Source organism: Gymnodraco acuticeps, unplaced genomic scaffold (genome assembly GCF_902827175.1).
Source record: "Gymnodraco acuticeps unplaced genomic scaffold, fGymAcu1.1, whole genome shotgun sequence".
Lineage (NCBI taxonomy): Eukaryota > Metazoa > Chordata > Actinopteri > Perciformes > Bathydraconidae > Gymnodraco > Gymnodraco acuticeps.
The window spans coordinates 1,269,397-1,296,548 of NW_022990484.1; the positions used below are offsets into that span (position 1 = coordinate 1,269,397).

The 27,152-nt window shown below is 43.4% G+C and overlaps 1 long non-coding RNA gene across 1 annotated transcript in view; it reads right to left on the reverse strand.

Moving 5' to 3' along the window:
- Positions 1-27,152, reverse strand: part of LOC117552708 — a 293,094-nt gene that overhangs the window by 94,349 nt on the left and 171,593 nt on the right. Inside the window, exon 3 of the long non-coding RNA XR_004570014.1 lies at positions 16,806-16,852. This is a non-coding gene — a long non-coding RNA (uncharacterized LOC117552708). The remainder of the gene's footprint in view (positions 1-16,805; positions 16,853-27,152) is intronic.

The window sequence follows — 27,152 nt, forward strand, 5'->3', positions numbered from 1 at the left end:
GATGCGTCAGCGGAAAATGTTTTATGACAGAAAAATCAATAAGTGTGTGACATGTGTTTCTGCGGACTTGAGGATGGTGTTGAGGCATCTCTCGAGGCGGCGGGAACACATTTAGAGCTGGGGAACCGTAGACTTCCAGCTCTGTCACAGAGGGGAGAAGGAGGGGCTGTCACGCCGCTCGCTTCTTCTTCCTCGACTGCTGGCCGAAATTCTGGGTTGGCTGCGCCTGGGCTGCAGCCGGAACCGGAGATTTTCTAGGCCAACTCGCCCTCGTCCCTTGCCTGGGCTGGGGACTCGGGGCGGACTGCGACCTCTGCGTTTTTGGTATTTTGAACCGAGCAGGGTTCGGAGCGGCTTGGACGAAGGGCTGCCGCTGCGAAGGCAGCGGCTGGGCCCTTCGAGGGAGGCAGAGGTGGAGGACCTCGTCCTCCTTCTTTTTCGACTCGCATCTCCTCTGCATGGAGGCAAGAGCGGAGCCGAAAATCCCCTCGGGAACGATGGGCATGTCAAGCACATCCTCCTTTTCCCGGTCTGGGAGGTTGAGCCATCTAGCTCTTTCCTGCACCACCATGATCCCCATTGTTTTGCCCGTGGCCTGGACGGCGCAGCGTTGGACACGGAGACAAATGTCTGTGACCGCGGCCAACTCATCCAGAACGGCCGGTCCAGGATTACTCAACATATCCTCACAGAGCTCCGCTTGGTATGCGGTTAGCAGTGAGGAAACGTTCAGAGCCCTGGCGGACAACGCTGCGGCTCTGTAGGACCGTTCAGTCATGGTCGACTGGAAACGGTCCAGCTTCGCTGGCAGCGTGGGGTTCCTGCTTGGTGACGGGCCCATCCTCGGTAGGAGGTGGGCTGCCACCAGCAGTTCCATTGGCGGTATGCGGAGCAGGCCGAGCCTCTGCGGGCGAGACCATGGTGATGTCTCGCCGGGAGCTCCCGCCTGGTGAGGCGTGGGGCTCCGTTCCCGCGTCTCTTGCCGCCACCGGGTCCCGGCCTGACACGGCGTGGGATCCCAGTTCCGCAGCTGCCGCTGTTAGTGAGCCCCAGACCGACACAGTGAGGGGCTCAGTCTCTGCGGCGGACGCCCCCGTGTCTTGATTGCCAAACGGCGAATCAGTGGACATGAGGGAGTCCTGTTCCAACAAGCTAGCTTGGTGTGCTAGCCGTCGGTGGAGGCTCTTTCGGGCAATGCCCGCACGAGCCGGGGTTGTCGATAGCCTCCTGGGCGTGTTCCAGCCCGAGGCAGGACGAGCAGACCTGGTGTGAGTCTGTGCCTGCTATCTTCAACCCGCAGCCGCATGACCGAGCCTCCGAGTCCCTGACTCCTCTGGTGTGAGGGGGAGAGGCGTCCATCTTGTTCGCCTCGTGGCGTGGAGAGGACCCGCTCGTAACAGTTACGTCGTTGAGAGAAAAAGTGTTACCAACCCGTCCTTAATCCGGAGAAAAAGGGACGGTGTGGGTCCTTTGTTCTCAAAGAATATTGACTGGTATGTCAATATACTTCTAATCCTTTTCTCCTCCGTGAGAGAGAAAAAGAAAAGCGTCCTCGCTACCGTGGTGTCGGTAGTAAGGGGAAGCTAGCTAGCAACAGGTGCGTATCTAGCTTGAGAAAAATCAAAACCTTACCTTACTTTCCGGGGAAAGAAACGGCGAGGTCGATTTTCTTCTTGCGAAGCAGAAGGAGCGCCCGTCGACCGAAATGGTTATATTTTGGTTCAGTCTGTGGACCGTTAAGCTTGTCCGGCTACTATAGAGATGTGCTCTGAAGCGAGAAGAGGTGTTTGAATGACGCATGCGTCGTGGCGCAAGCTACTTATAGGGGGTGAATTCCCTGACGCTGACGCCAAGATCACCAGCCAATCAGGATTGGCGTAATGAGATTGATGCTTCTGTTTGGTCCGCGATGAGGCGCATCCCATAGTGAGACATCGAACGGAGTGTTATGAATGAGAACCCAGAACTTAAATACACCCAGGACTAATCACATAAACATGAGACAGGTGAGGAGGGAGGAGAAAACACAGAGGCACCATGGTGAACACAATCGGGTAATCAGGGAGGGAAACAGACAGAAAGCAAACAGGCAGGAAACGGGGGTGAACACTACAAAATAAAACAGGAAACCCAAAGATAGAAAAAGACAAGAAAAACACCAACACAGACAGATCCTAACATTAACAGTCACAGTTTAAACTCAATTGTTACAGTTTTACCCCGTGGTTAACGTGATAAACAGCAAAAGTACTTGGTTAAGTTTAGGCAAAACAGATACTTACAAAATTATTTAAAGGTCCCATGTCATTCTTTTCTGGTTATTACCTATCCCCTTGTGTGTTATGAAGGGTGCATGCAAAGTCACAAACCCTCAAAGTACACCCTGTAGCGAGTAAATTCTCTAACACAGAAAATACCTGTCTATGGTGCCCCAGAACGCCTCGTCGGAGATTTCTCTTTTTCCATTTTTTTTATTCCTGGATATGGCGACGTGCCCATACCCAAATGGACCCATTGCAGCTCCTCACACACACTCTCTCATCAGCAGCGAAACTGTGACGCGCTGGGGGGGGGGGGGGGGGGGGGGGTGCTAGAAACTATGGCGCGCTTACCCCTAGTTTCCACAGGGTCCGTCTACGTCGCGCTACGGGCGCGTTGCGGCTGCGCCGCGGCGTCCGCAAGGATCGCGGCCACTCTAGTCAATGGGTGCTATTCCACCAGACGCGCCGCGTTTCGTGAACGCGTCTCGCCGCTGGGCTCCGCTCGAAATAGGATTGAAGTCTATTTTTCGACGCAACGCAGCCGTAAGGTAATGTCGGGCAGGAAGTGGAACGGTGACAGCATCCGGCCCACCCCCCAAAACCGGTTCCTTCTCCTCCCCCCATCCCTCCTCTGTAGTCTTTCCAGTAGGAGAATAAAGGCCAGCGTTCTCCTCCGGTTTACAGGCACTGTGTGTAAATTATATAGAATAATTATGATGATGAATGCATTTTTTTTACCACTAAAATACAGCAACCCATCTTTGATTCATGTTGTTTTTAACTGGACTATTACAATTATTATTAATTATGTCTGTAGTCTACAACACAACAAAATAGGAAATAACAACAATAAACACGATTTGAACAGACACAAAAATAAACCATTTAACCACGTAGCCTACTTACTTTCTTGTAGAAGTACAAATGTCCAGGAAATATGCCCAAATCAACAAGAACTACGAGCCGGCATGCACGACGCTCCGGGGGGGGGGGTAGGAGCTCCAACAAGCAGTGTAGGACAGAGAGTGAATACACTATACACAGAGATGCTGTATGAGAAACCAATGTGAGTTTGGAAAATTGCACAATGTAAATCTATTCTAGTAGACCTCAACAATGGAATTATGATCAGTAGAAATGGCCATGACATGGGACCTTTAAGAAAAACGATCATGGTTCAAGTTTAAAGTCACTCAACTAACGGACTCAAATATGGAACGTTCATTAAAATAAATTAACGGTGACTTTTGGTTTCATAACAGGACACAACAATGGGGACAAGTATGACCCATTCCTAACCCTTCTGCCTTAAGCATAGTTATTGCTCTTTCAAATACCTAACCTGACTTCCCTCTTTGCTCTAACTATATAATAACAATGGCCACTAGAGGTCTATAAATAATATAAATGTAAATATGGGTCATAATAGGCTGCTTTTACTGACCAATGGGGTTGTTTTATAGTGGGGAGACTATGTGGATCTGTTTTTCTAGTAAACAGTACATTTGTTTTTCTCCAATTAGCTAAGCTCCTCTGCACTTTCCAAATACCTCCTGGCCTCTGCAGAAATACCCACTATTGTACAGTATGAGCTGGTTGGAAATCCCTACCATAGTGTATACTACACTGTAGACATAGTTTAACTGTAAATAGAGAAGCATCATCTCTCTCCTGTGCTTGTGAATACATCTCTACAAATATTCACGTGACATACTCCTCCACATCCCCCCAACATGCCCCGAACAGATCCGTGACAATGTGTGTGTTTGTCTGTCGCTTCATTAAACATGTATCCAATCAGTCACACACACAGCAGCTTGGCACGCGGCGCTGCAGTCTACTCCCGCCCTATAACCCGTCTGTCAGTCAAACGGCTGGAGTTCATTAGAGACCCTGAGAGCCGGTGACAACTCCCCACGGATCTGACCCGTGTATACAAACGCAGGTGAGCTGACCCTCTAGCATGATATCAGCACAGCACGTAAACAAAGATATATAGTTTTTTGCTCGAGAGCAGGAGAAAATACAGGCGTAAAACACTCAGGGTTCCATAAAAAACAGCCTGTGGGATGCGCAAGATCTACAAAGAGAGGCAAGCAGGGGGAAATTGAAAAGAAAACACTACTTTTCTGTTTCTGCTCCAGGATGTTATGAATTAATAAAACACTCACACATAAATTGAGTCTGGTGGCCAGTTAGCTACATAATGTATGTGAAGCTAAAGAGACATTTGGATTCTACTAGATTCCATTCAGCATTGCAGAAGTCAAGTAACTCTCAAGCTACAAATATGCCTTTTAATGTATATTTAAAAAGGCAAATCAATCTTTCATTGAATCCAACTGAATTACATTGGTGGCTGCCCCTGAACAGGTTTATGGTGGGTAAACACAAGTTAGGGGAGATATGTTGTGTGGCGAAGAAAGAATAAGATTAGAATGTGAAATCTTAATTGGAAAAGGCTTAATAATAAATGGTGGGTATTAAAAATGTAATTAATTCAAATTCCACACATGAATTTTTAAAGGTACATTATTAAGAGTGCACCAACAAGCCATTCCATTGATGTAGTGCTGTAACGCTAAAACTTAAGCTACCACCTAGCGCTCATCCATTCATTTCCCACATGCTCAACAGAAGTCTTTAGGAAAGAATAACGGCTAGTTTGACAGCGAGGTGAGGTAAAGCGTCCCCCCGCCCCTCCTCCCTACATCCATTTAGCATTAGCGCTCACACCTCCCTATAACTGATTGCTGACAGGAGGCAGAAAAACGGGCCCAGGGTCAATCATTTAAGGAACTTGAGGCTAATTTTAATCTATTACCCTGCTATGTGCATACAGGGTGTCCAAGGTAAGGCCAGAGAGGGATCTGTCATGTGATTCATACACCGGGGAGTGAATTAGTTTCATGACACATCGTAATTTAATACATTTTAAGGAACTCAGCATGAACTCAGCATGACTTGGCCAGGCTGACAGAGGGAGGGAAGGAGGGAAGATGAAGAACCAGAAATATATTAAATGGTGGAGCACATTAAGAGAGCAATCTGTCTTAGAAAGATACCATTTCTTTACGGCTCTGGATTGATGATTATCTGTTTGTGAGGGGCCTTGTAAAGACTACAAAGGCTGTGATAGGTGGAGACTCTGTCCATAAGGGACAAATGCTGGATCACCTATGGAGTACAATTACATAGTATTAAAACAGCGTGTACTTAAGAGCCATTAATAATACCACTTTGCTGTAGGCTACCATTACCTTAGCCCCTTAAGTTATTTATCATAGCTTTATAGGTCAGTGAGAACACAATGCTAACGTACTGGTGAACAGATTGTTGGAGAACTCAACAACCTCTCAAGTTTAATTAATTTTGATTAACACTAACACCTAGTTAAAATTTAATATATCATTAACACTTAAGGGAATGGTAATAAATAAATTACTAAGTTAAGACTACTTATCTTCGATTGACAGTGTTGGCCGAGTTATTTAATTGAATATGTATAAAACAAGCCGTTAAAAGGTGTAGATGTGTTTTAATATTAATGACAATGATTTAGTTCCTATGTTGTTTGAAAACTATTTAATTGACAATTCCTATTCAAGATTACCAATTATCTAAGTAAGTAATGAGTAAAAGTTTGTCACTTTTATAGTAAATTGTCATTCACGAAATGGACTACAAAGACAAGACTTGCCAAAATCAAGTCGAATAGTGACTTCATCTGGACTTTGACTAAATACATGAACAATACTAAACAGAATGACTACAAAGTGAAAGACGGGGACACAAATGACATAACGTTTGGTTAAGAGTGCGTCACTCCATGTTTACGTAAGGAAAGTTTAGGACTAGAGTGCTGTGACTTGCAAAGCTTGGCCTTACCTCTGGTAAACATTTCAGAAAAGCATTAATCAACTATCATTTACATGAACAAACTAGTTATGTGTTATAAAGCATTCATAAAGCATCAAATGTTGTATTTTAACATTTTTCAAAATACAAAGTGACTTGCTTCACCGCTTGACTTTTTTTGTTTCTTCTGCTCTTTAATCCCAGCATGAGGGCCCTACGTTTCTTCCCTAAAGTACACTTGAAGTTAAACTCTGACAGGTAAGGTCGAGCGGCGTTTCTTTTACTTTCCATCTTTCTATTCAGCGCAGTCACACAGGCTTTGTCTCGCCCGGGTTCATGCCTCGCAGCCCGGGCTGGAGTGGGGAATAGTAAACTAGCCTATCGCTGCCAGGGCTTACTTCAGAGAGCAGGAAGGCTTTGGCTGTCATAGGTTCTCAGGATCAGAGCCGAGAGCGGGGACAATTCATTTGCCGGTGCTGAGGAGGAGAAGAAGGTGGAGCGGGGAGGGTGGTGGGGGGTGTGTGTGTGCCAGGGTCAAGTGCTGTGGAAAATGCCGGGCAGTTATCCAATAGAGCTTTGCTCTCCTCTCTGCTCTCTGTTAGTGTCTTATGCAGCCCACTCTGTCCCGAGGCTTTCCAGGCTTTGCTGGGTTCTGTTGTGGCAAGGGCATCCTGGATCAGCATTTGAAAGGCATTAGAACTGGAAGAACTGGAGCCGGTCTGTTAAACCTGCAATGCATCAGCAATTCATGAGGTGTAAGAGGCCCATCTGAGGGAGCAAAGCATGTGGATCAGAAGCTTTTCGCGACTTTATTGTGGAAATGAACAGAGATCACGGTTTCCAAAGCAGAATATAGAGTGGCGTGTGCTTCAAAAAATAATTCCGAATGTGACAAATGCAAGGGGATTAAAAGGAGTCGTGTTCTCATATGGAACCCTAATTACTCACACACCCTCCTTAATTTCAGGAACATACGGGCACGGTGCTATAATGTGTTGAGCAGGTGCTGTAAACAGGACCGTAAAAACAAAGGTTTGACACTTGCAGGTAATGTGCTAGTGAGCAATTACAGGGAAGGGAAGAAGACGTGGGTAAAGTAGATAATAACAAATATCCATGCACACACCTGCTACAGCACCTAGTGGAAGTGATAGGCATTGCAAAATTGTCTTTGTGAACCAAAGCGGACTGCTTGCCAGGCTTATTGGGCCTAATCCCTCCTTGCCAAACACACACAAGCTTTTTGTCAGATCCCACTTTCCATACTCACCGGTTTGACTCATGCACACACAGATCTGGAAATAGGATGGGAAAAAAGAGCAAGAGGACAAGGATGAAAAGGATCAGATAGGGACAAAGTGAGAGGAGCGGGAAGGTATTATCAGTGGGAAGGGGATAAAACATAACGCCTCACTGAGCCATACAGAGGAACAGGAAGGGGTCATCTGACACGCTGGAAGCCCACCCATCTGCCACTTACAAGCCAGTCTGACATTACCACCTGGCAGGTAGCAAATGGTGATAACATATGTATTTGGAAGATACATCAAAGTCACCTGCAACGTTATGAGGTATTAACATTTTGACTGCCTTAGGTAGCTTATACTTTGGTTAAAGGCTCTGAGTCTTTGCCAGTTACAGTGCTTTGTGACGCAGTAGCATCAGCTTTGATGGCCATTAGCCAAATGCTAGTTGAGACATTGCTCCCTTTGGGATTGATGTAATGAGTAATTACAGACTAGAGCCACTGTTTGACTTAGATTAAGTGCACTTAATATTCTATTGAAAGAAAATGGCCTTAACATGTTCGATTTTTATTTATTTATTTGACCACACACTTTAGACGATGCCTACAACTTCTCACGATCTAATCAGCGTTCACTCACTAAGTCATGTTTTTACAAATATAAAGTATAGCTATCTATTAAGAAGAGTACTCTGGCAATTTGGGAAATAATTACATTTATTGCAGCTACTTTAAGATTAAATGGGGCTGCCTGGCTTTTATGCTACAGCCACAGTTCATTGTTTTTATTACCAATGTTAGTACTATAAGCTCAAAATGTTCACTCAATGTGATCATCTAAGTTAGCGAATGTTTTTACATTTCCAGTATTTGAAAAAAGGAATCCAACCGATAAAGTTATTATCGAGCAATCTCTTTGTTTACAGCTTGATTGATTTCACCGCTAGTCAACTCCATCATCATCATCACAAACATGTCATCTTTCATCACCACCTGCATCACCATGATTACCAGGAACCATCATCACAATCATCATCATCAAAACCAATCACGACTGCTAACATTAGCCGTGGAGCCCTGTCACACCTACTGCCTCCACAGCATCCTGATGAAGGTCAATTCCTCAAAGTCAACGTGGATGAGAAATCCCTGCTCCTATTCCCAACCAGCCAGAGACCCCGCTCACCGCTCCAGAAGCATTCCAGGAATCTGTTCTCTTATAATTAGTTTAGTAGGAAAGGGATTTTTGGGGCTGTAGTTTTCAGTAACAGACGGCAATCAACCTAGTTTGGGACAGAACAACAGCTGGAAGCACTCTTAAGAAAATAGTGAAAATGACTTTAGACTTGTACAGTAGACAGCACTGATACACACAGTAATACACAATACAATATATTAATGTTTTGTATGTAGTGACATTCGTTCTACAGTAGTTTAAATATGCAATCCTTTAGATTTTCTTTATATAAAACCCTGTTTTTGATGCCATATCCATTAAATACACATTGTCATAACATCAATCAATCAATCAATCAATCAATGTTTATTTATATAGCCCAATATCACATATGTTACATTTGTCTCAGTGGTCTTCACAGTGTGTACAGAATATCAGTATGACAATATGACACCCTCTGTCCTTAGACCCTCACATCGTACAAGGAAAACCTTCCAGAGAAAACCCACAGTTTAAAGGGAAAAATGGGAGAAACCTCAGGGAGAGCAACAGAGGAGGGATCCCTCTCCCAGGACGGACAGACGTGCAATAGATGCCGTGTGTAAATTGAAAAGATAATACATTTTACAGCATATAGACCGAATGTTAGGAAATGCATGTGTCTGTAATAAGAAGATGAATCCACGAGGATGTCAGCAATCTTGTGGGAGCCATCATCTGGTTGATTGTCCACCATACCAACCATAAATTGAAATTCCATACCCATGTATGAGAGATCCAGTAGAAAATGCAGTATATAATGGGCTCTTGATGTTTGATAATAAAAGAATAGCATCGGTCTGTGGGTTTCGATATAGGTATACATGTAAGTATACAATATATATACTTCTCATTGTAAATTCACTCAATAGATAGTATAAAAATACCATACAGTGTAAAATGAATACAATTCTGTTTCTCTCCAAGTAGTTTACTTGCTGTACTTTGTTGGTTTCTCCAGCTCTTACTTTAAGTGCGTGGATGTGTCAAGTGATTTCACGGAGCCATTATTCTCTTGTAATTGGACAGACGACACTACCCACCTTTCAGCAGAGAGTGGCTTATTAACCCACTCATAAAGTCCCCTTGTTTTTCTTCTCTTGTGTTTTTGGGCATAATTACTTGGAGACATTTTCTTGATTAAAACTCTTGGAGAGGAAAGAGGGAAAAAGTAAATTGCCAACAGCTTGGTTTATTTTTTTAAAAGGGAGAGAAGCGCACTTTTGCTTTGAAATAAATGTTAATCTCTGTTCCTTTTTTTTTTTTTTAATTAAAGTGGGCTGTGTGTCTGATGAAAAAGAATAATCTGTGTCTTAGGTTGCAGATGTGGAAAATTATAGACACAGTATGTCGTTACAAAGTCCAAATGAACAACAGTTAAGGGGATTGCTCTACATCAGGGGTGTCAAACTCAAATACACAGTGGGCCAAAATAAAAAAATCGGTACTCGTCGAGGGCCGGACTGTTTCAATGTTTATTGCAGAACTTATTGAAATGAACTTATTGCAGATATTAAACCTGGAACTAACAAAGCTTAAATGATTGCCTATAACAACAACATTAAATAATCAGTTGCATTCATTTCTTATGGCTCTATCTGCAGCTTCTCCGGTGTCATTTCTTATGATTACATTTTTCCACAGGCCAACAACAGCTTCAAAAAAACTATTTCCCTCAAAGAGAAAAACAAACATGCCTTGTTGTCTCAAGAAACAAAGTGCAGACGGAAACATCCATTGAAACTCAGTTTGCTGCTCTGTGATGCTAGTTCAAGCCAGATACTTGGCATCTCATCTTGGGTGAAAGTTGATCAATGTTTGGGCTCAGGCTCTGAGCTGAGGAACTCCTCAGGATTGAGTGAAGGTGTGCGTGCAATATACCGGCGGGCCAGATCTAATAGTAATTAGAAATTATCCTGCAGGCCGAAATGAAATCCACCAAGGGCCTGATTTGGCCCCCGGGCCTTGAGTTTGACACATGTGCTCTACATGAATGAAAATGCCTCTGATTATCTACAGACTGCAGGTAGATTACGAGTTAAAACTGAGTTCACGCCTTTTATCAAATAACAATATCATGCACTTAAATGATCAAGAGATTTTCCAACTGCTGATTATACATACGGATCACAGTTATAGGTCTTTTTGCACAATGTGACACAGGCACTAATGCAACATAGATATACTTTTACCTAATCAACCCTCAAAGTATCGGAAATACTGGAAATGTGACATTAAGCCATAATATTTTTTACATCGGTAAATTCATTGTGTCTTCTTGCCAGTGTGGATGTAAAACATATAAAAACACACTTAGACTGAGTAAATGCACTATATTCTTCTCCATTAAATGTTTTTGTTGCCGTTCATTAAATCAAACCCCATTATTGGAAACATGTTTGACCAGTGATTTTTCTATATAATCAATGTTTTGTGTGTCCCCACCATTCCAATATAAAAGGTATCCAGGGGGGATCTACAGAAAATGAGGGATGCATTGTCACTGATATAAGACTGCTTTATTATTATTATTATTATTATTATTATTATTCACTCTCTTAACAATATAAGGTATTGCATGCCAACCAAACACTTCCTACGGCTGCTGCTGCTAAACTAAGAAAACACAGCATGTTTTTCAGTATGAAGCACTAACAGGAAACACAATGCATTTGTCACCAATTAGGGTGCAACTGCAATGCTCATTTCCAGCTCATGGCATGATGCAAAAGGGGCCAATTATTGCCCGACTTCTTTATTTACCCAACATAGGTTGGGCTGCATTGTAAATAAAGGTAGGACCAGAAACGTTTTTAAGCTTCTTCTTGCCCCTTTTGAAAATGACAAACAAACAATCGTAACAAGTATTTTTTGTTAGTTACATTTGCTTGCTAGTTTGTATTCACGTAGGATTATATTCCGTATTGCACTTTAGAGGTTGTTTTCTGCACATTAGATAATCATGGTTCACACCTCTCTAAATAAACCAGATTGGTTATAAACACGCTTGTGGGAAAGGGCCTAGGTGTAGACATATGGTATCTCTTGGGTTGACACGGTGACTCGCCTCCCATCGCAGAGTGAGCATCAACATCTGGCATTAGACGTTAGGGGGGCTGTGAAACATTGGTGGCACTGTGGGGAATCTCAGGAGGAAACCACCTCTACACAAGTTGTCCATTCTTCGTAACAAAAGCCAATGATTTCAAATGTTTGCTGGTTTTGGGCAAACTGACTCAAACAATCACTGCTATTCGTTTTTTGCTGTTATCCACTGTGTGTTCTAACTCCAATTAGATGACAAAGCCACCGCATGGAAAGTTCATTTTAAACTCGCACAAAGGGCTGGAAATAGGCTCGCTAATGGTTATGAAGCAGCAAATATGAGTGTGTTTCATGTCTCCTCTCTAACAAGCACATCAGTTTCAAAAGTGAACAATGGTGTCAAGTCGCCTGGGATGATCCCCCTTCAACGAGTGTCGGGATTACAGTAAGCTGATTTTCCATAATTTACCCTCACCAAGTGGAGAAGTACAATCCGGATTCGCCTTTTAACTCCCTCGCCCTATCTTGTTCCTCACGTCGTTGTTGTCCCAAGAACAAATATGAGATATGTCTGCAAGAGTCAAGCTGCAAATGGGTTATTTGTCAAGTTGACAAATTTGGATTGTGGGTCAAATCCATGTATTTGGGACACGGTTGATGCTCTAATAGCTTGCCGTTTTTTGTCTTCCTCTTTGTAGTCGGGGCTTTTTTAGTAATGACACAGAGCAGTTCTGCTTTTTTCACCTCTTGTTCATGCTTCCGAGAGGACAGACTGCCATCCCTATTATTTTCTCGAAGAGTGGATTCTCCTCTGAATCCCATCCCACACATGTGCTAATAAGACATATGACACCGCTGTTTTAGGGGGACTCGTGACGATAATGGAGCAGCAGTTCCACACATTCACAAACAACCTCCTGTCGGAAAAACATAGTGCTTTCTGTAAATGCTGAGCTCCACAACACTCAAAACATGGTGTCAGAAAATAAAAAGAAGTTACTTGGAGTACTACGCTAGCTCTGTGGAGTCCACATTACAACCCAACAGTGTGGAGGTACCTTTAACTTTATTTGGCTGCTGGTTCAACCTTGTTGTTGCCTTCAAATGCTAATTTCAGTTTGTTGAGTGTTCTGACCATCACTTTAATACTTAAGTTAAGAAGACTGAATACCTGCCACACAAATCACATTTTTATCTGCCTTCTACATTTGTGTTTAGCGCTTGTAAGCTAACGTTAGCATGCTGTCATAACAAAGATTCATTGTGAGCATGTCGGCATGCTGTTTGTAAAAATTTGACATTCATATAAATGCAAAAATATTTAACTGTTTGATAGTGAATTAATTTGAATTACTATAATAGTCATGGTGCATTCAATGTCAGACGACTTTTATTTAATTAGTCGGGGTATGGATTACCGCAAGACATTTTAGAGTTGTCTAGAGCAAAGATAGTAGCATATCTGTATACTTCACTTCTTAATACCAACACATAATGGTCTTTTATACACTTTTTTGGTATGGAATCAAAAAAACTTACAACAAACTCATTGCTTTATTGGTTGGTAAACGTATAATGTTAAATCATCATATTCTGGCAGAAAGTTTGACAGGATATTCTCTTGCAAACACAGACAGACAAAGAAACTGGCATGAAGAGCAGCCAGGCCCCGGAGCAAACAGTGAAGTTGGCTCACGGTGTAGTTTGCACCTTCCAGCATTTGTTATTGTTCCTTATTACTGCCCATATTTTTCTTCAGCACACTCCAAGCTGTCTCTACGCCCCCTCCCCCCCTCCCCCGCCATACCCTGTTATGCATTGTTATGTGAATGTCTGGATCAAGCCAGTTCTGACTGAATGACAGACTGTTTTGCAGGTAAATCAATACGATCTGAAATCATGCATGGAGGAGCGATATTTTGCTATAAATGTATGATACTGGAAGTGCTTAGAAATATCAGTGCATGCCTTTCAGCTTTGTTCAATTAACCACCATGCTCTATTGACTAGTGAAGCGTAGGTAAAATGACCTGGTTCACCTTCTGTATATTTCATTTCTGCTGTCTTCCCTGTATACACAATACCTCTATCTTTCTATATGCTTTCAACAGTCTGATCCTAACCTATGGATCGAACATCTACAGTAGGATTAAATGGAAACAACCAATCAGCCAATTACACCAACATGTCCTTAGGAGGACGCTGTTGGCCCGATGCAGTCTTTACTGACCACGGAGTGATCAGCATTAGCTCAATCTCTGAATGATTGCCTGGGTTTGGAGTGAAACAAAAGCATCTCGTTCCTTTCTTATCCCTCTCGGGTGCTGTATAGAGGCTGCAGATGGGAAGTGTTTTTTTATTTCATTTAAATACCAACATCGCTATTACTTTGGAGTTATAGGGATACCTGAAGGGGTTTTGCAGTAGAAAAAGGCCTAATTGCCAGTATTTATTTCCAAGTTATAACTAAGTAGTCTGGGGATCACGAAAAAAGGTAAAGGACTGTGCATTTTCTCCCCTTTCTGCTAAAGTTAGGGCATTCAAAAACATGTTGGTAGGAGAACGAAAGACTATTTTATTCTTTGAATAAAGGAAAGATTATTGATTTATTCATTATAAATACATTAAAAGATCAAATCACAACATCAAAGAGATAGCTTTAAGGTAAGCCAGAGGTCATCAAAAGTGCATTTGGACGAATGTGGTGGAGAGCAGTCCATCATCTGCCTTTCCACATTAAAACTACAAGAAATTAATTTGATGTAGTGTTTTTGCTGAATGTAAGTTTGATATTCACTCACTTGTAACAATGTTTGGATATCCATAAACCTTGAAACTTTTGAGCTGCTAAATGCTCCACGATATTAACCAGCTTGTTGCTACCTATAAAGTCTGCTATTTTACGTGATTGACAGGTTGTATATAGAGCGTTTTTTGTGTTTGTTTTCTTTAAAAAAAGTCGTGAACAATTTAACCCAACAGTAGAGTTAAGGGGAACAAACTGAAACAAATGTCATGAAACTTGCTAGAACTGTAGGGCTGTAAATTCAGGTGATAATTCCAAACCAATTTGTGATTTATTATATGTAAAAAAAGGGATTATTTAACCCCTTATCCCCACACAAATAATTAGAAAATACTCCCTTACTGTATTTGTCCCTGAACATGACTAAACTTCCACTTGACTGCCAAACAAACAACACCATGACAGGGCAAAGATCAATTAAAGTTGCAAGAGGACAACTTTCTCTCCAATGCCATTAATTGCCAGTAAAGTCTGGGGGAGAGCATGTAATTGGCATTTAACACTATTGATAGCAGCATGTGTTGGTATTTAGCTGTCGGGCCACAGAAGGGCCATGTGGAGTCAAAAATGGTCAGGGTGGTGGTGAGCCAAATCCTGCAGGAGCTGAGGCATGGCTCAGTGATTAGGCAGGGTTCTCATGTCGGTGCCAAGAGGAGAGGACACCAAGGTCAGACGTGTCGTACCAAATGAGCCGGCCTGGACAGGGACGCTGTACCGATGTGTGTGTACAGATGTATGTGCTAATGCTAATACACTCCTAGACATTCGCTCAGACTGTCAAGTAGGTCAGGCAGAGGGCTTCTTTGGTGAACTAACCAGCGTACGATTGTTATAATTCTTACATCGTTGGAGGATTATTTATTTCTTGAAGGCAGCATACATTATAAGCCAAACCTGGCCCACACCATCTGTTAATCAAACACAGGTATAATGTATGTTGAGGTCATTGGACAGTGCGTTCCAAACAAATGGCATTAATAATGTATAAAAGTGAGGTTGTAGGCCTTTTACAAAATGACTGCCAGGAAGGAGAGGGAGCAGAGAGACTTCCTGGAGTAACTGCTGAACTATTAACTTGTATTTTTTTCAATTTGATAAAAACACTGAATTCATAATGAAATAAAAGCGAGAAAAAGACCAAAAGCAGTGGTAGCTGATTTGCTGCCAGGGCACTTTTGGGAAAATCAATACAGAAAATGTAAACGACCATTTTTCTTTTCCCCTAACTGCCACCAAAGGGAATGTGTATTTATCTAAAAGCCATATGTAATTGGATTTTCAAAGTCAGATATATTGTATTGTTAAGGTCACGTTAAGGTCACAACTGTAGACTCAAGTATGCATTCTTGAGCCGGGTAAATTGAATGATAAGTGAAACTCATATGCTGATGTTGAGAATTGTGGAGGAGAACCCCATGCCAAGGCCTGGAACAAGAAATAAGAAGCAAATCTTTCGACGACATCCCATTCCCTTTGTCTGTAAACGCCTCCAACATTTTCCGTCTGGATTAGAAACGGTCAATTTTCTCTGTTACAACACTGAGATTACCGTGGAGCATGGGCCTCGCTTCACAAACTGACTTTTCAAGTGCTTCAGAAACGGCTTTTTAAGAAAGCGCCATGCTGGGCTCTCCCACAAAACACAGCAGTGGCTTGACGAGGCTAAAGCATTCAGCCCCTCACTTACTTTATTATTTAAGACAATATTCAGCTGGGGTGATATTACAACAGGTTTTTAGGTAACGGTTGAAAACGTATGTTGAAAGGGTTTAAAGAAAATGTAGAACACTGGGTGAACAAAGCAAGACTAATGCTTATGCTAATGCCTAGCATAATGCCTAAATGCTAACTTAAGCATGCTAACATGTAGATGTTTAGCAGGTTTGTTTGTGTTTGACGAATAAAGAGGAATTAATTTGAATCCTCCATAAGTAGGCTAGTTTCCATATATGTTACCATGTGAGCATGCTCACATTTAATATTAGCGGATTGTTGTTAGATTTGCTGGTATTAAGTTATAAACCAAAGCTACAAAAAATGAAAATGTGTGAACATACTGGTGCAACAGAACAAGTCAGAGGAGCACTAAATCTACTGCTACTAATTCTGCTAGAATTGCTAAAAATGCTAAATTATTATATACAATTACTTGTGTTGTACGTTTCATTCATTCCACCAACCTAACATAAAGCCGCAAATCAACCACCTTTAGAATCTCTTCTGACTGACAGCTTTTTCACCCAAGTAGTTATTTTGCCAGTGTACCAAGACACAATCGCTATAATCTTGCCCACCAAGGCTATGGAGTCCCCGGTTCTTGAGAATTTGTACAACAATCCAAATCAAAGCAGAGATGACAGAGAAGAGTCCTACCTGATGAGAGCGCCTCCATGTCTCTTTATCTCTCTCACTCATTCCGTCTGAAAAGAGAAGGAGAAGAAGAAAAGTCATGATGGGATTTTCTAAAGCAGGACTCGTGCAGAGATATGATCAATGAGATGAGGCGTCACAGAGGGCTTAATTGAAATGAGTCTTATGGAAACCTGAAAAACATTTTTGATTTTGTTTGCCCGCTGTGCCCTCCCAAGCCTTTGCCCGTCGCCTGAGAGCAGCTACTAACAGCGCTGGTTGGAGTATCAGGCAAAATAACCCATCTAGCCAAATCATATATTGAAGAAAACATCCACGACCTGGTGTAAATCTGATCATGGAATGATTGCGTTTATACCTCTTCCTCTTATGCTACAACAGCATTGATTGATTTCTTATTACCTTTTGTGATTGTTTACTTGAAGCTTATCTTCATTGCATTGTTCCTTTGTTTCACTCTATTTCCCATCCTGCATTTCACCTTTGTTTCTCGGGGACCTTTGCTCAGTACACTGTGTTCCATGGTTTTAGGTATGGAACATAGACGCCTCGTCACAGATGGCACATTTGTGCTGATAGCAGTAACCCCTGTGGTCTGCAGTCATGGTTTGCAGTTGCAGGGGGAAGTGATTGTGTGGTGTATGAATAGAAGCTCCTCCTAATCTTCCATCCAATCTGCAGAAAATCAAGATCAGAGCCACTGAAGCAAATCTTTGTTTTCTCTTCTCTCCTCAGAGGAGAGCTGTCACTGACGAACCGGGAGACGGGGTGAAGGAGAGAGGAGCGAAGGGAGGGAGAGGAACACTGAGAGAGAGGCATGCAGGGAAGGGGAGGGGGAGAAGGCGGGAGATGGACGGAGAAGCACACTGTGAGTGCTGTCTAAGGATGTTTACGAACGCCAGAGAATTGACCAGGGAGGAAGCTCTTAGAGGATGTTGAGAGGAATGAGCAGGAGGTAAGCAGGGGGGATAAGAGCGAGAATTAAGAGAATGCTCTGCAGCCAGATGGTGCCACTGGGCAGGAAATGGCGTCATCTGTGCTCTTTGGTGCGCTTTTGCTGTGAGAAAAGATGCATGGATGCAAATGCAGACGTGACGAGGTAGACAGCAAATCCTCTGCTGAGGCGGAGCCAAACATTAGCTGACGACCAGAAAATTGCACAAATGAGCCAGAAAAGCAAATGAAATGCTCATCCTGGACACAAGCTGTCCAGCTGAGAGGCAAAACGTTTCTGCTCACTCCTAAGGTACGTTGTGCATTTATCAATACCTTCGCCAAAGAGGTTATTTGTTCAGCTCGGTTTCTCAAGCTTTCAGCAAGATTAGGGAAAAACTACTGGTGTGCTTTTCATGAAACTTGGTGGAAGGGTGTAGCCTTTGCCAAGCAAGAACCCAATCAATTCAGGAGTGGTTCCAAATCACAGATATTATGTTGCATTTTCATTCGCATGATAGGGCATTTATGCTGCGTTCGTATAATGTGGGGAGAATCTGAAAAAGAAGTTCCTGACATGGGAATTCAAATACAAAAAGCCCTGCTCAATAACACCTAGGAAACAGCATAACACACAACAATTCTTCTTTTTATCGTTTACAGCTGGGTGATATGAAATATATGGAATGTCACAATTGTTTTGAACGAATACCTCATTCAGTACTGTTATGAAATTGTATTGTTGTCTATTTGGGTGTTTTAATAAAAATATTTATACAATGAGTGTTTTTTATGAATAATCATAATTTGGATAACATGACTTGATGGGTAAAACATAATGACATTTTAAAATAAGTCGCTTTACTGTAATGCAAGTATTAACACCAGGAAGAAACTAAACATGCCATATAACAATAAAACATGTAACATAATCTTTCGTCTCAATCTCGAAATACAACATATATTGCCCAACCCTACATCCATGTTTTTTTCTCTAAATTACAACTTAAAGTTAATGAACACACCCAACTTTGTAAAGGGGACCATTTGAAGGGCATGTGAACCCACCATTGGCCCGGGCGGAACTCTGAGTTCTTCAAGGGCCATTTTAGTTATAGGACGTCACCAATTGTAAATACAATACAATGAGTTCACCTGGAGCTGGTGCGTAACCTTGACCTTGTTGTTGTCCGCGTACAACAATTACAAGGTGTTGCAAAGCTCTACAGACTGGGAATTGATTTATCCCATACCGCATTACCTATTCCTGGCCACAGGATGCAACTTTATGCCTGGAGGCAGGAACTGTTTTGGAATACCAACTTTCCGCTGCCTTAGTGTTGGCCAAAGTTCTGCCTGAACAGCTGTCAGTCATCCTGATGAGATGTCTGTTTTTAAACCTGATCGGCAGTGGTACTGAGCGGATGCAACCGGCATATATAAGCAGACAGTCTGTCGTGGCTCGGCCTCCAAGTACTTGATAATCACAACACAGCTCATCTCTCTGCATTTCAAGCATCAATAAAGAGCCAGTGTCAGGGAAACGGGGATTTAGAAAACTTCATAGAGGAGCAACATTCAAAAATCATTGCAAGGCATCATAACATAGATAAACAGCTGCTGATCACTTCCTAAAGGCAAGAAAAGTATTTCGTTTTTATCATTTGCATCTGCACTGCTTGCTGTTTCTCTTTGCCAAACTTTTATAAATAGTGACAGTGGCTGTGCTCAAGTAGAGGCCAAAGGCATTTATATTTGTGCACCCAATTTCAGTGGCTGAAACATTTCAACAGTTTGTTTTTCTGTATCTCTGCAAGGCTAAAACAGAAAATAGTAAACATGGATGATGCAGGCCAGAAGGGACGTGCAACACGAGAAGTATGTTTTCTTATCTATTTACAATGTTGATCGCTGAAAGAAAGAACAGAAAGAGATGTCACTAGCAACCGTTACATTATGACGTTTTTATGTTTTTGTTCAAATCGTTTCTTTTTGTGTCGCTAACAATACAATAAGGTGCATTTTTGTCTAATAGCAAACCACTGAAAACACCTGAATAATATCCTAAAATGGTTAACATTCAAAATGGTTGCCTAAACACAAGTTATTAAACTTTAATTACATTAACCAGGAAGTGAGAAAAAGGATTTGAACGGGCCCCTTTAAAGGGGACCTATCATGCTATATTTGAAACATATATTATAGGGCCATACCTATACAAAACATGTCTGTGAAGTTTTTTATTTTAAATACCAAACAGATCACCCATTGTAGCCATGCCTCATACTGCTCAAACCCCTCTTTTGAAGCCCTGTTAGAGAAACGCGGATCTTGGGTCCTTATGCTGCGTTCACACCGGACGCGATGCGAATAGTCGCATCGCTCTGAACGCTCGAGTTTCACCGCGGCTGTCAGCTGTGTTTACTCGCGTCATTCAAACAAGACGCGCTGGCTCGGGGGCTACAACTACAACAAAATTAACATATTTTACCGTGATTAAATTGTAATACACGTTTCTAAATGATGCCGAAGTAACAACATACTGATACCGGTTAGTAAAAACGTTGGGTTACGTATTGTAACCCTTGTTATATTAGCACAGGCGGAGCCCTCTACTGGACTCTACGGGTACTACCCTCTATGTAAGCATTCACTTACTGAGACTTCTATAGACGTAGCCGGCCTAGGGCGGGCCTACCTGAATGCGCGCGCATCACACCGTATATAAGGAGGCCTCGCCTCCTGCCCATCATCCTAAACCTCTCTTCAGCGAGCGGAATAGGACAGACAGTGCCCTGAGTAGAGGGCTCCGCCTGTGCTAATATAACAAGGGTTACAATACGTTACCCAACGTTATATCACTCACAGGCTCCGCCCTCTACTGGACTCTATGGGTACAGTGGGTGGAGCCCCGATGCATGTACGCACTGTCGTCCAACACCATTCCACCCTACTGCCCCTAACCGGCTTTCCTGGTCAGCAGCTGCTGCCCACATTCTCCCTTAACCCGGTTGTGACTGAGGAGAAATCTGGGCTGTGGCTGACAGAGCACACCCTGCTGCACTTACCTCGCAGAAAGTGTGCTAAAAAAAAAGTGCCGGGGGACCCCCCCCCGCCCATAGACGGATGGGGAGAGCCCCCTCGGAATCCCTAAGGATAATAGGGAGAGCGCCAGAGCCCGTGTCTCACACTCAAGCACTGACCCCATGCAGAGTGTGAGAGGACTAAAAAGTGGGGGGCAGGGGGGGGGAAGCCCCGTAAAGTGCCAGTGCGCCCCCCTTGCCTATCCCGGGACCCCCAGAGTCCGGAGAGGGGGTCAGATGCTAACTGACCTACAACCCCCCCCCCCCCCCCCCCCCCCCCCCTCCCTACAAATCCTGTGTTGCCTCAGCAAGCACAGACGAGGAGAAAGAGCCAGACATGTCCAAGAGATAAAACCTTATGAAGGGGCCTGGTGTCGACCAAGATGCCGCCGTGCATACCTCTTCCACACTCACACCGTTGAATAAGGCTGTTGATACAGCCACAGCCTGTGTGGAGTGCACACAAATCCCCGGCAGGCTCTCTCTGCCTGTCCGTAGGCATGTGCAATGCACTCGCAGAGCCAGCCTGCCAGGCGTTTCTTGGACAGAGCTTTCACGATCACACCGCCCCCGAAGCACACGAACAGCTGTTCAGTGCGTCTAAGGGCAGCTGTGCGCTCCACATAACAAGCTAGCGCACGCACCGGGCAGAGGAGGTGCAGTTTAGCCTCCCCGGCCCCACCATGGGGGGGAAACATGAGGTCGCCCCGATTGCACCTGCCTCTTGAGACATCGCCCCCCAGAACTGGGGAACCGCCCACGGCTGGCCCACCTTCATCTGTGTCATCTCTGAGTACCACGGCGCCCCGACGCGGTCCGGAGCCACTAGGATGACTGACAGACGTTCTCGCCTCACTCTCCCCAGGAGAGAGAGAATGAGACGCAGCGGTGGAAAGGCGTATAGCAGCTTCCTTGGCCATGGCTCGTGTGCAAACGCATCCACCCCCAAGCGTGGGTCGTCGCTCAGGGCCATGAAGAACCACAGGGCACAGTGGTTGTTGCACCGGCTGGCGAACAGATCCACTTCCGCTCTCCCGAACTGGGCTCAGATCTGCTTCACCACCTCTGGGTGAAGCGTCCATTCGCCTGTTCTCCAGTCCCGGGATATGGATGGCTCTCAGAGATAACACCACCTCTGAAGCCCATAACCACAGCCTCTCCACTGTGGCCAACAAGGCAGCGGAGCGGACTCCGCCCTGCCTGTTGATATAAGCCACTGTGGTGCTGTTGTCGCTCCTGACCATTACATGTCTCCCTTGATAGTTCGGTTAGTGAACGTGTGTCTCTTCCTTGGAGGAGCAGCATCGGCCGGACTCCGCTGCTCCTCCATGCAGAGAGTCTGCAGCGGTGTGTGTCAGCGACTTGCAGTCAGGGGAGGCACGGATTGGCTATCGGGAGAGTCGGGACTTAAACGCCGCGGCTTTCTGGCTATTACTTAGCATGTGGGACCGGACAGCTTTGATCCCCATCGACCGTGGCGATTCTAGAGTCTGTGGGCCCCTCGAACCAGCTTTCATCACCATCAGTGGCGCCCCAAAGCACTCACGTTTCTACCGTGTTATTATTCAAAGTTGATGTAAACTTTTGAATAATGTACATGATCTACTACAAGTAGTTTGTTTGAATGTAATAATTATGTTGTTTGTTGTTTGTGGAATAATTTATTGAAAAATGAATCTGAATTTTTCGATCTGTAACGATTATAAACTGAAGCAATATAAAAATGAGCCCCGTGAACTGAGTTTTAAACATCAGCATATCTGCTCATAGTCCGGTGATTACCTGCTAACGGAAACTCTGCTACACAACTCTTATTATTGAAATATGACCGGTAAGTTTCAAATTTGTCCGGTAAAATAAATTCTGCCTGGACATTTGACCGGTGAGAAAAAATCCTAGCGGAAACCCTGCTTGGAAAATGCTGTGTAATACTTTTTAATAGCCTTCATTTTCGCTAAATTGATTTATCAACTTTTAATACTTTTTAAGACCCCGCGGACACCCTGAATAAGCCAGCGACTGTATTCGCCATGACACAGACAGTCTGTGGTTTGTACTTGTTTAACTTTTGTCCAGTTTCTGAACAGATATGAGGAGCTGTGAGCTCTGAGTTCTAACAGCTAACAGCTAACGGCTGATGTTTTCTGGTTGAACGTCAGTGACGGCAGGCCAGGGTCGGCGTCATGGGGGGTCATTCGCGGGCCATGCCCCCCCAAATGAGTCACTGTGCCCCCCCAACGCAGGGTGGGCAAGCCTTGTCACTTTGCCGATTTTTTCTTTTTTTTATCATATAGGCTAAGTGAAAACGTTTCCACTAAAGGTTTTTTGTGTGAAATACATCAGAAATAAATAATACAAATATAAAACACAGCCTGAGGTGTGCTCACTGCTGCTCTCTGATTGGTGTGTTGCTTGACCAATAACCCCCGACCTTTTTTTTGTTATCATTACGTGGCTGTGTGTTTAGATGAAAGCCCGGTGGCGATCTGTTAATCTGTTACACTGATTATACAGTAAAGCCATCGAAAATAATATGATATACAGTACAGTACAAGTACATGGGTCTCTGTGTTTCATTCAAGCTCTGTGTGTGTGTGGCACGAGCGCATTTTGTGAGTGCGCGAGCGGTAACGTGGAATGTTGTGGTTAGCATCTGGTTAGCTAGCTATGCTAACGGATATAAAGGGCTGTTTCTACACCAAGGTGGAGGAGAGTCCTCTCCGGTCAGACTGAGAGGATCTTATAACGTCAGCTCAGTGAGGTAAGGACTCTCTCAGTGTTTAGATAGTTCACTTTAGTGTAGGTTATCTCAGTGGGTCTCAAACGGTTTGGTCACCATTTATGTAAGTATTTTCGAGGAACACCTTTATATGATCATTATAATTATTAAAGAGAGAATAAATGAAAAACGGGTATGAAATACTATAGGACAGTAACACAAGAATACAGTTTAAAGGGGAGTGATTAGTGAAATATCCATAAAGAAAAAGTAAATCTGTGTACAGTTCTGTTTCATATGAATGCTGAGAGATGTAGGCTATCCATAGATCTCTTCATTTTGCTCTCAAAGTGCACCAGATTGATGCATTTAACTTCAATATTTTAAAAATAATCTTCCCGGGGGAGCATGCCCCCAGACCCTCTGGTTAGGTCCACCCCCACCTAAAACATGTTCACATGGATAGGATACTAAATACATTTGCACACTTTTTATATGGTGGCCTATGTCCATATCAAATCAAATCAAGTTTTATTTATATAGCACATTTTTCAACGATTTTTGGTCGAGCCAAAGTGCTGTACATATAATACAAAAAATAACCTACAGTAAAGACACTTTACAGCAAATACAACAGCACAGTTTGTGCAGAATATCAGTATGAGAAAACGACACCCTCTGTCCTTATATGTTTCTGTTTTGGTGGTCGTGCCACAACCGTGCATGTATGCACAAGTCATAGGTGCACTATACAATAGCACTACACCCCTGCAATGTGTGTGAAATACAATAGACTTTACAGCATGTTTTTTTAAATTGAAGTTGGTGTTTGTGTGTTGGTTGTTGACGGCAGTGTGTGCCCCCCCTTGGTAAATGATTGCCCCCCCATTCAAGTTGTTCTAGAGCCGACCCTGCGGCAGGCTGAGATCATCACCGTTGATTGGCTACCGCGAGATCGCATCACGCGAATATGACGCTGGAGTTGAACAAATTTAACTCGAGCGTTTGTCGAGGCACCCTTCAATCGCCTCAATTGCGGCGCGGAATTCGCTTCCACTGCTTCATGCTTGCCGTCGGAGCGAATTCGCGTCTGTCCGCGTCTCTGCATTGACTTTACATGTAATCGCGCCGCCCCAAACATCGCATCGTGTCCGGTGTGAACGCAGCTTTAGCTTGAAAAAAAAGAAAGAAGAGGAGGCGGAGCTAATGCCTGATCAGAATTCTACCGGAGATAAAGTTCAATTCTGCTGTGATAAAACGCCATCCTGTTTAAACCACACCAAGGATTATTTCTGAAATAGTATGGAGCTCAAATGCTTTTTCTCTTGCGGGTTTATCACAAGGCGAGTTCTTTTTTTATTTCCTGCTTTTTATGTGCTCTCCAGTAGCCTACAGGTTAGCTCTGAGTGTTAGCGAGGCTTGCTAATGTAAACAAAGACGAGATTACGTCCAAAACACGTCAGGCATTGTTTCTGATAGGAACTTTCTGTGGGTCCGCCGACGATTTGACGTCAGATCGGATGGAATCTGTATCCGCTCGTTGTACACCCGTTTTTAAAAGATTTGGGTACGGAGGAAAAGAGAGAGGGTTTTATTTTCTGATGCTGCGTGAGTTCCCCGACGCACCGGGGACACATATTTATGTAAGACATCACAAAGTGCATTTAGCATGATAGGTCCCCTTTAAATATCATAACAACAGCATTAAAGCAACATTGCTTACACTTCTCTTCTATTTATCATCGCTTTTTTTTGTTTTTCAGCTTGATCAGTTTGCTCATCAAACATCGTCGTTCACTGCTGCTCACACTTTGATTCAGACTCCATTCAGCACTCGACAATCACTTCTATCATTTACACAAAGCCTCCTCTATCCAGCGGAGTGCTTACTAATGCATGATCTATGTGCAAATGCTTGTGTAAAGTAGCCTCAATGGCTTCCATCCCTTATTGTAAACAGTGGTTACAAACAGATGACCTGCATTTGTATTCCAGGCCTGCAGCTAAACAAGACCAGAGAATGTTTTTGCCCTCTTTGGTGTCTTATCTATAGCACAGAGGAATGCGTCACAACTCGGGGACAGGGACACGTTCCCCCCCACACACTTCTCCAGCTCTATTTTCCTCACGTAATATGTGTGTGCTTGTGTGTTCTGGACAGGAGTTAAATAGGTTGTTGAGTGCCAACAATGTACGAGTGTGTGTCCTACAGAGAGGTTAAATGGCTCGTGGAACAACACCAGTGGCTGTGTGTGTGTGTGTGTGTGTGTGTGTGTGTGTGTGTGTGTGGTGTGTACCGATGTGGAGCGCACGGGTCACTGTTGACAGATGCGTTTTTCTGCTGACAGCCGTGATCAACGGTGAGCCCCCCTGGCTTGGCACCAAGCTATTACTTAATTCATTGACATTTTGTGTAATTGCCTCGGGGCAGTTTGCAGAGGAGGTACGGGGTTCTAATGGGATTAGATTAGAGAAATACAATTACCATTTCACATATAAAGGGAACCATCTTTAAGCAGGAGAGAGAAAGAGCTACCGGAATCTATATGTGTGTTCCTTTTTTTGTCCATGTATTATTGAAGGATTGTGTGTGTGAAAAGACCCTCTTTCACTTAGTCTTTGGGTTTTTTCCCCCCCTCTCTATCTTCCCGGGGTTTATCATGGTGGCTTGCCATGGCAGCCTCAGAAATGGCCTGTCAAGGCTCTTGGAAATGTCGATGTGCAGATAATGACATGTTGAAAGCCCTGAACCCAAAGCTTGTCACCTGCTGGTAATTGGTTCTTCTACCAGTTTATTGTCTCCAGCTGCACTGCTCATCACTGCTATTCCAATTTTAGCAACAGAGGAAGAGAGAGAGAGAAAAGGAAGGAGATAAATAGCAATATATTCATGTTTCGCGCACATGGTTTTGGAAGGACTACAGGTTTATATTAGCCAATTTATTTTGGCATATCCTTTGGGGTATTGAAAAAAACACTCGTTAACTAGTTGACAAAAAAAACATGGGGCACTTTATCCATCTTATCTTGCCAGTGGTGTTTCCAACTTTGCGGGTGCTGAGGAAGATAACCCAAGCAATCCTCAAGCTGTTTCAATATTTCAAACCATAATCAAACGTCTTTTGGCATTGAGAAGATTGCATTGAGTCCAGGCTTTGCATCAACACCACTGAAGTTTAATCTGCTGTGAAGGCCGTGCCTGTGTCAAGGATTTTTCTTTTTTTTTCACTAGGAGATAGGAGAATCACATGTTACACAGCAGATATTGAGCTTTGGTGCTGGACATTGCCCTCTGGCAGCTATTGCATGGAACATAACTCGCCTTTTGTGACAAAGGAAGCATTCCCTCACCACCTGATTTGCAGCATTGGGCACGGAAAAGCCTCGAGTATGTGTCATTTAAAAAATGGAGTTAGCATTTCCTGTTTGTGTGCTGTGTCAGTGACTATGTATGTCTGTCACACATCTTTAAACCCCTTATTATAAATTCACACATTCAAACTGAGAAATGTGTGCAAGTTCCTTAAACGCTAACAGTCATTGCACAACACCATCATTATCCCAACCGGAAAACACATACAGAAACATAAATCTAAAGCAGCCTATTACTACTTC